This window comes from Mustela lutreola, chromosome X (assembly GCF_030435805.1).
Source record: "Mustela lutreola isolate mMusLut2 chromosome X, mMusLut2.pri, whole genome shotgun sequence".
Classification (NCBI taxonomy): Eukaryota; Metazoa; Chordata; class Mammalia; order Carnivora; family Mustelidae; genus Mustela; species Mustela lutreola.
Genome location: NC_081308.1, coordinates 93276746 through 93290613, shown reverse-complemented (window position 1 = coordinate 93290613; position 13868 = coordinate 93276746). Strand labels below are relative to the sequence as shown.

At 34.8% G+C, this 13868-nt stretch overlaps 1 protein-coding gene and 1 pseudogene across 1 annotated transcript in view; both read right to left on the bottom strand.

The window, feature by feature from the left end:
- The window catches only part of COL4A5 (collagen type IV alpha 5 chain), a 253144-nt gene that overhangs the window by 215278 nt on the left and 23998 nt on the right, over positions 1-13868 (bottom strand). The window lies entirely within an intron of this gene.
- On the bottom strand, positions 176-5678 carry LOC131822162 (elongation factor 1-alpha 1-like; annotated as a pseudogene).

Sequence of the window (13868 nt, the reverse complement as noted above, 5' to 3'; positions counted from 1 at the left end):
GACAACTATCATATGATCTCCCTGATATGAGGAAGTGGTGATGCAACATGGGGGCTTAAGTGGGTAGGAGAAGAATCAATGAAACAAGATGGGATTGGGAGGGAGACAAACCATAAGTGACTCTTAATCTCACAAAACAAACTGAGGGTTGCTGGGGGGAGGGGGTTTGGGAGAAGGGGGTGGGATTATGGACATTGGGGAGGGTATGTGCTTTGGTGAGTGCTGTGAAGTGTGTAAACCTGGTGATTCACAGACCTGTACCCCTGGGGATAAAAATATATGTTTATAAAAAATTAAAAATTAAAAAAAATGCCCATGTATACTAAGCAATTTAATAAGCCAGGTATATAAGCCAAGAGGAAAACCCTAAGAAAAACTCAAGCTTTCACTCTAGCTGATCTTCAAGCACAATATAAGGAGGGAGTGAAAGCCAAGGCAGAGTTGCAAATGTCCTGGTTAAGTGTTAAAGGAGTACCATAACACAGAGCCAAAGCACAGAAACAGATGATATTTTTTCTCCCTTTTCTTTTTTTCTTTTGTTCTCCTTTTCTCTCTCTCTTTTATTGGTTCCTGGCATTCAGAGAAATATGTATCAAAACACCATCTCAGCACAAGTTAAAGGAACACAGATTTTAGTACCACACATGACAAGGGATAGAGGCTCTGCATTGATTGTAAAAGTCACTAAACAAATGAATAACGGCAGCCCTCAACAATAAAAACGAGGAAACTCTGGTGAAGGGCAAAGTCTGATTTCCAGCTACCACATTTAAAATAATCTAATTCTGTTTTCAACCACATATTACAAAGTAAAAGAAAAATGTAGTCTAAGAAAAAAAAATTGACAGAAATTATCACTGAGAAAGTCCAGATGCTGATCATTAGACAAAGACTTTATTTTTATATATTTCTTTCTCATTAAACTTTTGTTTTACTGGGTCTCAAAATTAAGTGACAGATTTTTGGTCAAGTTGTTTCCATCAAAAAGTACTGATTTTAAAAGCTAATAACTTAATGGGGTGCTTCGGTGGCTCAGTGGGTTAAGCCTCTGCCTTCAGCTCAGGTCATGATCTCAGGGTCCTGAGATGGAGTCCCGCATCAGGATCTCTGCTCAACAGGGAGACTGCTTCCCTCTCTCTCTGCCTGCTTCTCTGCCTACTTTTGATCTCTGTCAAATTTAAAAAAAAAAAAGATAAACGCTAATAACTTAACATTGCCCCCCACACACAAAACAAATGGTCCACGAAAAATTCTCCTTTCCTTAAGGTTTTATGATGCACTGCCTTCAATAACCAATCTTTTACCATTAACTTAAATGGCCCATTGACACAAAGAGTTCTGAGACTGTTCTCCCACCACTGATTAAGACTGGGATGGCAGGTATTGGGGGTAATATTCATTTAGCCTGCTGAGATTTCTGGGCAGACTTGGTGACCTTGCCTACTCCAGCTGCCTTCTTGTCCACTGCCTTGATGACACCCACAGCCACTGTCTGTCTCATGTCACCAACAGTAAAATACCCCAGAGGAGGATAATACCCCAGAGAAGTTCTTAACACACATAGGCTTGCCAGGAACCCTAACCCTAACAATGGCAGCATCACTAGATTTCAAGAACTTTGCACTGTCTTCCAGCTTTTTTCCAGAGTAACAATCTTCCCCTTTAGCTTAGCAAACTTGCAAGCAATGTGAGCTGAGTGACAATCCAGCACAGGTACATATCCAGCACTGATTTGGCCTTGATGGTTCAGGATAACAAGCATCTTTGACAGATACATTCTTGACACTGAAACCCACATTGTGCCCAGGAAGAGCCTCCCTCAGAGTTTTGTGGTGCATTTCAACAAACTTTACTTCAGTTTTAACTTTTAGCATCAACTGGAGCAAAGGTGACTACCATGTCAGTTTTGAGGACACCAGTCTCCACTTGGGTCCACAGGAACAGTACCAATACCATCAATTCTGTAGATGTCCTGGAAGGGCAGATGCAAGGGCTTGTCAGTTGGATGAGCTGGTGGCAGAATGCAATCCAGAGCTTCAAGCAATGTGGTTCCACAGGCATTGCCATCTTTACCGGCGACTTTCCAGCCCTTGAACCAAGGCATATTAGCACTTGGCTCCAGCATGTTGTCACCATTCCAACCAGAAATTGGCACAAATGCTATTGTATCAGGATGGTAGCCAATTTTCCTAATGTGGGTGCTGACTTCCTTAACAATTTATTCATATTTCTTCTGGCTGTAGGGTGGCTCCGTAGAATCCATTTGTTAACACCAACAATTAACAATTAATCCAATTGTTAATATCAGTGTGTAAGCCTACTTATGAGTCTGCAGGTTCTTAGAGATACCTGCTTCAAATTCACTAACACCAGCAGCCACAATCAGGACAGCACAGGAAACCTGAGATTTACCTATAATCATGTTTTTGATAAAGTCTCTGTGTCCTGGGGCATCAATGATAATCACATAATACTTGTTGGTCTCAAATTTCCACAGGGAGATATCAATGGTGATATCACATTCATGTTCAGCTTTCAGTTTATCCAAGACCCAGGAATACTTAAAGGAGCCCTTGCCCATCTCAGCAACCTCCTTCTCAAATTTTTTAATAGTTCCTTTGTCGATTCCATCACATTTGTAGATCAGATGACTAGTAATGGTAGACTTGTCCAAATCAACAACTCCAATGATGACAATGTTGATATTAGTCTTTTCATTTCCCATTTTGGTTTAGGTTTAGTAGAAGTTTTCATGACACCTGTGTTCTAATGGCAAACCCACTGTAAAAAAGCTAGACAAAGTCTTCAAAACAATTTTTTTAAAGATTTTATTTATTTATTTGACACAGAGAGACATAGTGAGAGAGGGAATACAAGCAGGGGGAGTGGGAGAAGGAGAAGCAGGCTACCTGCTGAGCAGGGAGCCAGAAGTGGGGCTCAATCTCAGGACCCTGGGATCATGACCTGAGCTAAAGGCAGACACTTAACAAATGAGCCACCCAGGTGCCCCTAAAACAACTGTTTTAAACATACTCAAAGACCTAAAGAAACCCATGGACCAAGAACTAAATAAAACCAGAAAAACAACATATGAACAAAAGGTAAATATCAACAAAGACATGGAAGTAAAAAGAGGAACCAGAAATTCTAGAGCTAAAAAGCACAATATTTGAGATGAAAACTTCAGTAAATGTGTTGAACATCAGATATCAGGAGGCAGAAGAAAAAGATCAATAAATCTGAAGATACAACAATTGATATTATCCAGTCTGAGTGGCAGAAAGAAAAGAATGGAGATAAATGAGCAGAGCCAGAAGACATGTGGGACACCATCAAGCTGAACAAAATATACACTTTAGAAGTACCCAAGAAAACAAAAAAGAATATTCAAATATTCTTTTTTAAAAGTATTTTTATTTATTTACTTATTTTGAGAAAGAAAGAGCACACATGAGGCAGGGTAGGAAGGGGCAGTGGAAGGGGGAGAAAGAGAATCTCAAACAGGCTCCACACTCAGCACAGAGCCTGATGTGGGGCTCAATCTCATGACCCTGAAATCATGACCTGAGCTGAAATCAAGACTCAGATGTTTAAGCAACTGAGCCATGCAGGTGCCCCTAAATATTTGTTCTAAGAATATTTTAAGAAATAGTAGCTACAAACTTCCCAAGTTTGATTATACATGAATCCACACATCCAAGAAGTTCAATGAACTCCAGGTAGGATAACTCAAAGAGATCCGAGACACATCCTAAACAAACTGTCAAAGACAAACACAAAGACAATCTATAAAGCTGCAAAAGAGATGCAACTCAACAGAAGAGATTTTTCAAAAGATTAACAGGTGATTTCTCATCAAAAACCATGGAAGCCAGAAGGCAGTGGAATGACATATTTAAGTACTAAATGTAAAAGAACACTGAAATTCAAGAATTGCTTATCTAGCAAAAACCATCCTTCAAAAATTAAGACATGCTTAGATAAATAAAACCTGAGGGTGTTCATTGCCAGTAGAACTGACTTACAAGAAATGTTAAAGGAATTTCTTCAAGCTGAAATGAAAGGACAGTAACTCAGAGCCTTAGGAACAAATAAAGATCTCTGGTAAAGGTAGTTATTTGGTAAATATAAAAGCCAGTATATTGTATTTTCAGTTTGTAACTCCTTTTTATTTCATATATAGTTTAAAAACCAAATGCATAAAAAGCAATTATAAATATATGTTACAGGGCACACAATGTATAAAGATGTAACTTGTGAGAAGACAATATGATATAAATTCAAATCAGATTGTTATAAATTTAGTAAACTAATTTTATTTTATTTTTTTAAAGAATTCATTTATGTGAGAGTGAGAGAGAGAGATAGCGAGGGATAAGAGCATGAGCAGCGGAGAAAGTGAGAAGCATGCTCCCCACTGAAAAAGGAGCCTGACACAGGGCTTGATCCCAGGATCCTGGGATCATGACTTAAGCCAAAGGCAGACACTTAACTGACTGAACCACCAGGCACCCCAGTACATTAATTTTAATCCCCGGGGTGACTACTAAGAAAATATGTAAAAGGAATAAATAAAAGGGAATGAAGAGAGAATAAAAATGGTACAATACAAAAAATCTATTAAGCACAAAAGAAGAAATGAATGGAGAAAATGAAAGGCAAAAAGGGTATAAGACATACAGAAAACAAATAGCAAAACAGCAATAGTAAATCCCTTTTATAAGTAACTATCTAAAATGTAAAGGGATTAAAATGTCCAATCAAAAGGCAGAGATTGGCAGAATGGATTGAAAGTTAAAAAAAGAAAAAAGATATTCCATGCAAATAATGACAAAAGGAGAAATAGGGGGGCTAGCTCTAATATCAAACAAACTGGAATTCAAGCCAAAACTTGTTACAAGACACAAAGAATGGCATTATATATACATATTTTAAGTTAATGCATCAATAATTTATAACAATTATAAACATACACAACAAACAAAAGATCCCCAAATATATAAAGCAAATACTGACAGACTTAGATAATTGTACAATAATAGTTGGGAAACTTCAGTAACTAAGTTTCCAACATGGACAAAACATCTAGACAGAATATTAGTAAGAAAACAGAGGTCCTGAACAATACCTTAAAACTAGACCTAAAAGACAAATATAGGACACTTCACTCTAGAGCAGAATACACATTCTTCTCAAGTGCACATGGAACATTCTTCAAGATAGAACCTATACGGCCACAAAACCAGCCTCAATTAATATAAAAATACTGAAATCTTACAAATTATATTCTCCAACCACAATGGAATGAAGCTAGATTTCAATAAAAAGGAGAAAAACTTGACATGAAAATTAAACAATGCACCCTTAAACAACCAAAGGTCAAAGAAAAAAATCACAAAGGAAATTAGCAAACACTCAGAGAAGAACAAATATGAAAACACAACATACCACAACTTATGGAATGCAGTAAAGGGAGTGGGGACAGGGAAATTTATAGCAGTAAATGCCTACATTAAAAAGTAAGAAAGATCTTAATCAATCAGCAACCTACCTCTGCACCTTAGAAAAACCAGGAAAGAAAAGCAAACTAAACACAAAGCTAGGAGAAGGAAGTAAATTCTAAAAATTAAAGTGGAGATAAGTTATATAGAGAATAGAAAAACAGTGGAGAAAATCAATGAAACCAAAACTGGTTCTTTGGAAATATCCACAAAATCAACCAACCTTTATCTAGACTGAAAAATTAGAAAAGATGTAAATAATGGAAATAAATAATGAAAGATGTAACATTATTACCAACCTTACAAAAATAAAAAAGATTATAAGAGAATACTATAAATATTTGTACACTCAAAAAATTAGACAACTTAGATAAACAAATTCTTAAAAACAGACTATCAAAAATAATTCAAGAAGAAATAGAGATGGAACTAGAGAGTACTACGCTAAGCAAAATAAGTCAGAAAGAAAAATACCATATGATTCACTCTTATGTGGAATTTAAGAAACAAAATAAGAAAACATGGAGGGGGGGGGAGAGAGAGAGGCAAGCCAAGGAACAGGCTCCTAACTATAGAGAACAAACTGATGGTCACCAGAGGGGAGGTGGATGAGGGGGTGGGTTACATAGGTGATAGAGATTAATGAGTACAGAGTATACTTGTTATGATGAGCACCAGGTGTTGAAGTGTTGAATCACTATATTGTATACCTGAAACTAACATTACACTGTATGCTTACTAATTGGAATTTCAATAAAAACTTTAAAAAATAGATGAATGAAGAAGTGGTATATAGAATGAAATATTATAAGCCATAATAAAGTATGAGATCTTGCCATTTGTGTCAGTGTGTATGGACCTAGAGGATACTATGCTAAGTGAAGTATGTCAGAGAAAGACAAATACCATATGATTTCACTTATATGTGGAATCTAAAAAACAAATCAAGTGATCAAATAAAAGCACAAACAGACCCTTAAATACAGAGAAAAAACTAGCAGTTGCCAAAGGAGAGGTGAGGGGAATGGGCAAAATAGATAAAGGGGATTTAGGCATACAAACTTACAGTTATACATAAATCTCAGATATGAAAATAAGCATTAGGAATATACAATAATACTGTAAGAATGTATGATGACAAAAAGTGACTACACTTACAGTGGTGACCATTGAATAATGTATAGAATTGTCAAATCACTATGTTGTACACCTGAAACGAAGATAACACCTTATGTGAATTATAGTTCAATAATTAAAGTAAAAAGAAAAAGATAATCTGAACAAGCTTATAACAAGTAAAGTCATTGAATCAGTAATTAAAAAAAAACCTCACAACAAAGTAAAGCCCACAATCACATAGCTTCACTGGTGAATTCTACCAAATATTTAAAGAAAATTGAATACCAATTCTTCTCAAACTCTTCCAAAAGTAGAAGGGGAGGTAATACAACCTAGCTCATTTTATGAAGCCAATATTATCCTGATACCAAAGCCAGGCAAAGACACTAAAGAAAATTACAGACCAATACTCCCCATAAAAAACAGATGCAAAAAAAATCTAAACAAAATACTAGCAAACTTAATTCAATAGTATACAGAAAGGCTTATACACCATGACCTGGTGAAATTTATCCCAGGAATGCAGGAGTGGCTCAACATAAGAAAATTAATTGATATAATAGGCCACATTACAGAACAAGGAGAAAAAAAAACCACATTAACAGAACAAGGAGGAAAAACCAAGTAATCATCTTAATTTATACAGAAACTACATATGACAAAGTCCAACACCCTTTCATGATAAATGCACTCAGAAATTAGGAATAAATGGAAACTTTCTTAACATGAAGAAAAGTATTCATGAAAAACTCACAGCTATCTCAATACTCAATGGTGAAAGATTGAAAGTTTTTCCTTCAAGATCAGGTGTAAGACAAGAATGCTTGCTTTCATTATTTCTATTCAACATGGTATCAGAAGCCTTTGGCAGAGTAATTAGGTAAGGAAAAGAAATAAAATACATTCAAATTTGAAAGGAAGAAGTAAAACTATGTCTGTTTCAGATGACATGACCCTCTCTATACAGAAAGTCTTGAAGAATTTACAAATAAAATATCAGAGCTAAAAAAAAAAAAATGAGTTCAGTGAAGTCTTAGGGTACAAGATGAACACAAAAAATCAATTTTGTTTCTATATAATCGTAATGAAAAATCTGAAAAAGAAATTTTAAAAAAACAATTCAATTTGCAATACCAGCCAAAAGAATAAAGTATCTAGGAATAAATTTAACCAAGTAAAGGAAAGACATGTACAGAGAAAACACTAATGAAGGAAATTTGAAAAGACCTAACTAAGGGTGCCTGACTGGCAGAGTAGAGCCTGGTTCAGTTGGTAGAGCATGCAACTCTTGATCTCAGGGCTGTGAGTTTCAGCCCCACATTGAGGGTAGAGTTTCCTTTTAAAAAAAGGGGGAAAAAAAGACCTAAGTAAATGGAAAGACAACTTGTGTTCCTGAATGGAACAATATTAAGATGGCAACGTCACTGAAAGCAATCTACAGATTCAGCGAAATCCTTACAAAAAATCCAAGAGCCTTTTGAGCATAAATGGAAAAGTTGATCCTCAAATTCATATGGAATTGCTAGGGGCCCCAAATAGCCAAAATAATCTAGAAAAGGAAAAGAATTTTGGAGGAATCACACACTCCAATATCGAAAGTTACTACAAAACTATGGTTGGTACTGGCATAAGGACAAACAAATAGCTAGTGGAATAGAATTGAGAGTCCAGAAATAAACCCATACATCTATAGTGAATTGATTTTTGACAAGGGTTCCTAGACAATCCAGTGAGAAAATAATAGCTTCTTCAACAAATAGTGCTGGGACAACTAGATATTCACATGTAAAAAAAGAAAGTTGGATCTCTACCTCATGTCATTTACAAAAACTAATTCAAAATGGATCAATGATCTAAATATAAAATCTAAAACCATAAAAATTTTTTAAGAAATCACAGAAGTAAATCTTCATGATGTTAGATTTGACAATGAAATCTTAGATATGACACCACAAGATGAGCAACGAAAGAAAAAGGATAGACAAACTGGACTTCATGAAAACCTAAAACTTCTGTGCATAATAGGATATTATTAAGAAAGTAAAAAGATGACCTCCAGAATGGGAGAACATATTTGCAAATCATGTATCTGTTAAGTATCCAGAATATATATAGAAGTCTTATAACTCAACAAGAAAAAGACAAATAGTCCAATTAAAAAATAGGCAAAAGCCTTGAATAGACATTTTTCCAAAGATATAAGAATAGGGAAAATGCACATGAAAAGATACTCAACATCATTAGTCATTAAAAAATACAAATCAAAACCATAATAAAGTAGTACTTCATTAACAAACCAAGATGGCCATAATATAATAATAGTAATAACAATAAAACAAACTAAAAACTGTTGGAAGGAGGTGGGGAAATTCAGATGCTCATGCATTGCTGGTAGGAATTTAGAATGGGTCAGCCCCTGAAGAAAACAGTGTGGTGGCCCCTCAAAAAGATAGAATTACCATATGGCCCAGTAATTGGGCCATATGGCCCAAATGTCCGTCAATGGATGTGTGGATAATCAAAATGTAGTATATTCATAAAATGAAATATTATTCAACCATAAAAAGGAATGAAGTACTGATAGATGATATGATGGGTATGAACCCCAAAAACATCATTCTAAGTGAAAGCAGCCAGCCACAAAATGTCACATAATATATTATTCCCTTTATATGAAATATCCAGAATAGGTCACATCTACAGAGATGGGATGTAGATTGGCAGTTTCTAGGGGCTGGGGGAGGGGGCTGGAAATAGGGAGAAACTGCTGAAGTATAAGGTTCTACTTTGGAGCAATAAAACTGTTTGTATCTAGATAAAGGTGGGGTGACTGCATAACACGGTGAATGTACTAATTGTCACTGAATTACTCATGTTAAATGGTTAATTTTAGGGGCGCCTGGGTGGCTCAGTGGGTTAAGCCTCTGCCTTCAGCTCAGGTCATGATCCCAGGGGCCTGGGATCGAGTCCTGCATTGGGCTCTCTGCTCAGCAGGGAGCCTGCTTCTCCTCATCTCTCTCTCTGTCTGTCTCTCTGCCTATTTGTGATCTCTCTCTCTGTCAAATAAATAAATAAAATCTTTTAAAAAAATTGGTTAATTTTATATTATGTAAATTCCACAATAATTTTTTAAAAGAAATGAACCAGGATCCTTATGTACTGTACACAAAATAACTCTAAATGGTTCAAAAGTTAAAAGCATCAAATATATAGAAGAAAAACAGATAAAATTGAAAACTTTCATGTAGTTAAAGGCTTCTTATACATGACACAAAAAGCGATTATGATAAAAGAAAAAACTGATAAACTGGACCTCATCAAAGTTTTAAAAAATCTAGGGCAAAAAATCTGGGTGGCTCAGTCGTTAAGTGTCTGCCTTCCTCTCAGATCATGATCCCAGGGTCCTGGGATGCAGCCCCACATCGGGCTCACTGCTCTGCGGGAAGCCTGCTTCTCCCTCTCCTACTCACCTTGCTTGTGTTCCCTCTCTTGCTGTGTCTGTCTCTGTCAAATAGATACAATCTTTAAAAAAAAATTTTTTTAATCTAATTGAAACATACTGTTAAGGAAAAGAAAATACAACCCACAGAATGGGGAAAATACTATGTGTGTGTGAGTGTATATGTGACAGAGTTTGTACTCAGAAAATAAAAACCTTCAATTTAAGAAGATAAGCAATACAATTTTTTTTAAATAGGTGAAGATTACAGAAGACACTTCATAAAAGAAGACATATGAATGGTCAGTAACTACATGAACATATGTTCAACATCAGGAAAATCAAAATAAAACAAGATACCTCCTTATATCCACTAAGATGGCTATAATTAAAAGGATCCCATACACTGCTGGTGGGAATGTAAAATAGTATAATCACTTTGACAAATATTTCAGCAGTTTCTTGTAAAGTTAAATACATTACACACTCCTTTCCTTTGTATCTACCCAAAAGAAATGAAAAATATGTGTACAAAATGACTTGTACACAAACATTCACAGTAAAAGAGAGCAGATCAGTGGCCTCCAAAACAAAGACAGGGTAAGATTTTACTGGAAAGGGCTACAGGTGAACTTGGGGGTAATGAAGCTATTCCATACCTTAATTATTGTGGGTATATACATTTGTCAAAATGCAGTAACTGTACAATTAAAATGGATGCAGTTTATTGTATGTGAACTACACTTCAAAAAAAGCTGATTTAAAACAAAATAGAAGGGAGAGGAGCCTGAATCCTGAATTGGGACTTGGACCTCTTCAGTAAGATTTCCACCGGCAACTCCCATGAGGGACGCTTCACTGAGGTCCCTGTCTGCGCCAAGGAATGCGGAGGCAAAACATTGTTGGAATAGCTAAGTTATTCACTTGTTCCCTTAAATTTACTAAATGGCATGTTGTATTTCCTGAAATATTCAAAGTATTTATTTAAATTCCCTTTGGGTAGAAAAGAACCCCTCAAATTAGTTTAGGAATAGTAAAGTTACATATATGTAACAAAGATAGATAGATAGATAGATATACACACCAAAATACATACCCATACTTCAGTTATCTAAATATGTAGTTTCAACCCAATAAATAATTTAATAATTAAAAACCTTAAGAAGCTTCCTAGGAAATCAAATTTCTCTAAGTAGTTTTAACAGTTCTCCCCTATAGCTAAAGATAAACCTACTTTCTTGTTGACCCTTAGTTTTAATTTTCTCTTTACAACTCCTTCGACTTCCCCATTTTCCTGTCTCTCTTTTGGTCCATTTCACCTCTAATCAGGTAACAATATTTAAGGAATTGTATTTTTTTTTAATATATCAAATATATGTATATGCATTATTTAGCTGACATGTCTAGCCAATACCTTTAGAAATAAAGTAAAAAAAAAAAAAAGTTCTTTTAAGTCATCTTTCCACTTTATGGTAAAGACCAAAGATAAAGAAAGATAATCAAAAAGGAAAAATACAAATTACAAAAATACAAAAATTACTATGCCTAAGGAAAGGCAATTAGATTTCACTGAATTATTTTAAAAGAGACTACAGATCCTATGGAAAATCATAGTTATCACTTATTTAACACAATGTGGTACACATTAAGACACTTTAGGTTAGTACTAGCTTAATTAGAAGGTGGAACAGTCATGACTTAAACTAAGTCTGATGCCAACAATCATGCTCTAAAACAAACCATTACCCTATTCCAATATAGTAACTTTAAAGCCAACTACTGCAGGGGCTCTGTACTCCCACAAAAAGAGAGGAATTTGTTCTACCTACTGCAAACAACAAAATGCTAAAGCAGTCCATCATTCTAATTCCAAGTGTTCAGAATAAACTATCTGAGCATTCTCTCTACCCCAGTTCTCAAGTGTAACCTAACTTCCAAATCCTGCTCTTTCCATAATCTCCAGTGATAAAGAGCTACATTAAAGCAAGGAGAAGGAGCAAAATGTGCCTCCCACACTACACTTTGACTACCTGAAAAAGGAATGACAGAGAAATGTGCAGAATCTTTAAAGAAGATGGATATAACAGGCCTAATAGCATGCCACTCTCACTGTACACAGCTGCATTCACCTGTACCCTTTTCTGGACAAAATTAGAAAATTTACATTCTCTTAGCAATATAAATCCTAAAAGTGTATCTTCCTTCCACAACACTGTCTCTTCAGGATAGGTTGTGGAGTTAACTCTTAATGACTGAAGTTGACAATTTTCTTTCTTAGGGAAATTATAACTTGGGGACAGGTATAGGGACAGCAACAGGAAATATGATTCAGTATTTCCAATCAATATTGGGAAAAAGCATAGTTAACTATTTAAAATTATTTCATGAAGGCTTTGGAATAAATTATAGAAATTACAAGTAATTAAAAACCAAGACACTTTCTTGAAATGTTTATTAAAGAGTTTTGACATATTTTATAAATTCTAAATATTCCTAGGTCAATCACAAAATACTCATTAAAACATAAAGATCTGTAATTCTTTTTTTTTTTTTAAGTAGGCTCCACCCCTAGTGTGGAGCCCAGTGCAGGGCTTGATCTTACAACCCTGAGATCAAGACCTAAGCTGATATCAAGAGCTGGATGCTCAACCAACTGAATTGCCCAGGCATCCCTGAAATTCTTTTTTTAACCAGGAAGGAATTTGTATTTTATAGAAATTTCTCTGTCAATTTATCTAGAGATTTTGGGTACATCCACAAAAACCTAAAATGAAAAATAGGTTTCATACATGTATTACATATTTTGCTTCAAATATAGTGAAAAAGTTGGATCCAGCATTCAAAATATCATTTTTTTAATTTTATTTTTTCAGTGTTCCAGGATTCATTATTTATGCACCACACCCAGGGCGCCATGCAATACATGCCCTCCTTAATGCCCACCACCAGGCTCACTTTTTTTAGTACTGACAAAGTAAAAGTGGAAAGGTATTTGTTACTAGGAAAAAGATAAGGAGAATAAGTGTACACTTTGTATGAAAGAGTTCAAATTAAAGATGACTCATCTTCATTGTGTTCAATGACAGAGTTATTACTGGTATTAGGTTATTGTGTCATCCTCTGGAATTTTTTACTATAAAAAAGACCCACTGAAGTTCTATTTTAGAAAAGCAGATAAAGGAAAACTCTAAAATTGACCTGAAATGTTTATTAAAATAATAAAATCATGTTTTAGTTTCTTTCATTAGTTACCTGTATTTTTTTCCTTTAATAGTGATGGCATGAAAATAGTTACCTGTAAAAAGTTTTTCAACTGTTTAAATCCAAAAATGTTGAAATACACAGCTGTAAACTAATATTCAATATTTCTTAACATTTTTATTGCAAAATCAAATATTTACTATAGAGAAGTGAGGAAATACAGATAAGGAAAAAAATTTAAATTTCACTATCATCCTCTTAAGTCTTTTTTCTCCATTTAATTTTGAATAAACATTTATCATGGAGATGGAACATTAGGCCCTTGAGTATTCCACCCAAAATGAACCAAGTTAATATCCCTATGAGTACACATTTCCATTAATTGTGATTTAAAGAGAACCTATGTCTATACTCTTGTTTTCTATAACAATTTACATTTCTACTAATGTTTACACCCAATAAAAGTCTTTACAGAATTTTTAAGTACCATGAGGTAAGAATACCAATGAAAAACTAGACGTAAGAAAGACTGAGAAAAAGGTTATCATCTGAAATAATTTAGTCCCTTTTGCCTCTTGAATATTTTCAGTTTTGTTCAGATTAAATCA